Source organism: Zootoca vivipara, chromosome 1 (assembly GCF_963506605.1).
Source record: "Zootoca vivipara chromosome 1, rZooViv1.1, whole genome shotgun sequence".
Lineage (NCBI taxonomy): Eukaryota > Metazoa > Chordata > Lepidosauria > Squamata > Lacertidae > Zootoca > Zootoca vivipara.
Window position 1 is genome coordinate 28,704,007 of NC_083276.1, and position 4,283 is coordinate 28,708,289.

Below are 4,283 nucleotides of genomic sequence, written 5' to 3' on the forward strand. Positions count from 1 at the left end.
TTGGCTCATTTAGAATATGAAATCAAATTTCATTCAGTGTGGGCATTTTATGTACCAATGGAAGCTACCCTCATTGCACACAGCCTCATTGTGGAGGTTTTCTTGGTTTTTTTTATTTGCACAGGCAGCTGAACAAATTTGCATCAAGAGGCAGCCTGGAGCTATACCAAGCTGATTATCCGAAAACATGGATACTGTAAATGTTCTGTTCTGATTGTGTGCTCTGCCTTTTTCCCCCCTCCAAGGGACAAATAGTCCTGGAGCACAAAACTGCAATAACAAGCATATTACTGGGGACAAACACATGAGTGTGAAATCTTGCAGTGCTGACATGACCAGTGTTCATAGAATTGTAGAGTTGCAAGGGATCCCGAGGTTCATCTAGTCCAGCCCCCTGCATCTGTTGTTCAGATGCATTGGCTAGAAAACCAAATGCTATTTCTCTTCACTTCCTTTGGTGTTTGGCTGTATATTATCCATGTTTCTATTTGAATAACGCAAGCTACAGGCAAAAAAAGAGAATAATTTTGCACAGGCTTTTACAGGCAGGGATGGTGCTAGCATTAGGCAGAAGGTGGCAGAAGCCCTCAAGCAATCCCTCTAGCACACCCTCCCATTCCCCTCATTTGGAAATCAAAACTCTGTGCGCCACAGATTTGCCATACACCTAAGCTAGCCTGCTTCCCTGAAGTTGCACTGGAAAACACCCTGTCACCATCATTGAAGTAAGATTCAGCTGCCGATCCAGTCAACTTCTGTACATGGGAGAGGGACTGCCATCGTGCCCTTTGCCTCAGGCAGCACCATGTCTTAGGCTGCCGGCTTACACAGATTTCTGCTTCTGACCACCAAAGCCAGTGAAAGGCTGAGGGATCATCTCCAGGAAAGGAAGAAAGGACTCGCATGAAGAGTGGTTGACAATACCTGAATATATAAAGCAGGCATAGGCAAACTCGGCCCTCCAGATGTTTTGGGACTACAACTCCCATTATCCCTGACCACTGGTCCTGTTAGCTAGGGATGGTGGGAGTTGTAGTGCCAAAACATCTGGAGGGCCGAGTTTGCCTATGCCTGGTATAAAGCTTTGAATGTGCTAAAACAATATTTCAACAAGTCACGTTAAGCTACAAAATGTTCCCTAATAGAAGTACACTGTGTCGCCCACCAAACATGCCATATCTCCAAAGTGACCTTTGGTCTTTTCGCCTTGCTTTCAAGTAGAGCTAATAGATGCCACGTCTTTGAGAATATCTGCAAGAGAAATATGGATATTTCCCCCTCGTTCTCTTCCACCCCACATTCTTTTCATTGCACAACAGAAATGGATATTGGCTCAAAGTGAGTAGCTTTTAAGGAGCTGTCTACAAAGGCACATTAGTCCATCTAGCTCACTATTGTCACCATACTAAATAGCTCTCCAGGGTTTCAGGCAAGGAACATTTCCAGCGCTACCTTAAGATGCTGAAGACTTGACCTGGAACATTTTACTACAGTAGCTCCAGCACACAGTAAGGCAAAACGCTTAGGAAACCGAATAGTGGTTTGTTTGTTTTTAGCAACAACAGCTTATATAGAATGAAAATGCTGAGAAATCTCTGGCTGGGTGTGGTTTCCTTGTTTGCAGCTTATTTGAAGCAGGTGGTTACACCCTTGTTCACATTTTGAGAAGGCTACCCTTATATAGGGACGCAGGTGGCGCTGTGGGTTAAACCACAGAGCCTAGGGCTTGCTGATCAGAAGGTCAGCGGTTCGAATCCCTGTGACGGGGTGAGCTCCCGTTGCTTGGTCCCAGCTCCTGCCAACCTAGCAGTTCGAAAGCACGGGATGAGCTCCTGTTGCTTGGTTCGAAAGTGCAAATAGATAAATAGGGACCGCTACACCGGGAAGGTAAATGGCGTTTCCGTGTGCTGCTCTGGTTCGCTAGAAGCGGCTTTGTCATGCTGGCCACATGACCTGGAAGCTGTACGCCGGCTCCCTCGGCCAATAATGCGAGATGAGCACGCAACCCCAGAGTCGGTCACGACTGGACCTAATGGTCAGGGGTACAGGGCCGGCGCACTAATAAAGGCAAACTAGAGCGCCGAAATTGAGGGGCGCTGCGCTAGTCCGCCCGCCGCCCGCCCACCACTGCCTGCAGGGCCATCCCTAGGCTCGGACTGGGGGGTGCCAGGGCACCTGGCGAACAGGGGCACTGTGGGGAGGAGGACGCGGGAGGCTGGCCTGGGCGGCGGACACTGTCTCCGTGCCGCTGCCAGCGCCGCTTCTTTCCTGCTCTCGGCCGCTTCCAGCCGCTTCCTCCCGCTCGGCCCAGAGGCACCCGCAGCTTCTGATTGGCTGCAGGAGCACCTCTGGGCCGAGCGGGAAGCGGCCGAGAGCAGAAAGGAAGCGGCGCCGGCAGCGGCACGGAGACAGCGTCCGCTCGTCCGCTGCCCAGGCCAGCAACATGGGCTCTGTGCCCCTTTTCATCCCTTCTGCCATTCACACTGGGGGGGGGGGCGCCAGAAGGTGACCTCGCCTAGGGCGCCAAAAACCCTAGCACCGGCCCTGGGGGGGTCCCTTTACCTTTACCCTTATATAACAGGAGTTTTGAATTCAAGGTTGGTTCCCTGCATCTTCGACTTCAGGTATTAGGCCTGAGAAAGCTAAGCTTTGCCTAAAATGTTGCAAATGTTGTGCAGTCATGCACATTTAAATTAAATGAGCTTTATTAAGCAGGTTGACATAGGTTCACATTTTATGCCTTTAATACTATTCTTTAAAAATGTTTGTTGGTTTAATAGTCTTGAGCAGGCATCCCCAAACTTCGGCCCTCCAGATGTTTTGGACTACAATTCCCATCATTCCTGACCACTGGTCCTGTTAGCTAGGGATCATGGGAGTTGTAGGCCAAAACATCTGGAGGGCCGCAGTTTGGGAGTGCCTGGTCTTGAGTATTATTATAAATGCGCAAGCTCCCTTATTTCTTGTCCAGAAACAACTTTACAACCTGTATTAGAAGAAACCCGGTGAGTAGATTTTAAATGGCTTAATTGTTCCTAATGGTATGAGCTTTTAAGTCTTACTTAAAAACTGTCTCACCTGCTTGATCTCATTTATTTTAAATAAAAAAATCCTACTAACACACTGGTTGGTCAGTAACTGCAATGGCTCACCTGTTTTCTCCTACACAACAGTAACATTGAAGTCTTCTGCATAAACTACTCAGAAGTAAACCTCACTGAATTCAATGGGGCTTACTCTATGGGAAATGTAATTAGAATTCCAACCTAGAAAACAATCTGGTTATTTAGTTGATGAAAAAAAATGAAATCCTAATTGCAGTACATTGTTTAACAGGAACTAGTAGACTACCATATATATTTATTTGGACAGCAATTTGATACACCAACCTTCCCCAACCTGCTGCCCTCTGGATATTTTGGATTACAACTCCCATCAGCCCCAGCCAGCCAACTTTGGTTGGGGCTGCTGGCGTCCAAATCATCTGAGGGGCATTGGATTGGAAAATGCTGCTATAGAAATTTAGTTCCCATTGAACTTAATAGGATCTGCATAGGATTTCATTGGCAGTCAATTTATAAGCTGCTCTTCAGAAATAGGACAATCACAGTGCAAACTACATGTTTGCTCAGAATAAATCCTATTGAGTTCAATAGAACTTTCAAATAAATGGGTGACATACAAATTATTTCCTTTGTCAATTGCTTCCCACGAGGCACTATAATGACATATTTATAAATTGCATATAAAAACAATTTTAAACCCCCTATAAATATTAAAACATTTTAAAACACCCCATACATAAAATCAGTTCAGATCCAGAACAGCAAGTGGGAAAAACAGAATTTGAGAGAGAGGGGCAAGGCTGCTTCTCATTTTGCATTTAGGATGGTCTGGGCTTTAGCCCCAAGATGCAGCTAGGCCTTGGGACCAAAGCCCATGGCTACCCATAGGACAGGAGCAGCAGCAAACAGCTTCCAAGTCTGATGCTGATTTCTTCTGCAGCATGTGAAAGTGCAGGTGCTCAGAGTATTTTTCTTTTTAAAAACCAGGGCTGACAACTATTTGCTCCCTCTGTATCAGAAATATAACAGCAGCTGCAATACATGGAGAAATGTGAATGGTGCGTGCTTCACAACTGGAATCATATCTATGCCATCAAAAAGCGCCCCCCCCCTCCACCCGCGTCTAGGGGCAAATATTTCCGAACTGCACCAGCTTTCTAGCCTGCCCTTAACCAGCCAAGCATTTCTTCCCCCGCCCACTTGCAAATAAACCACGGT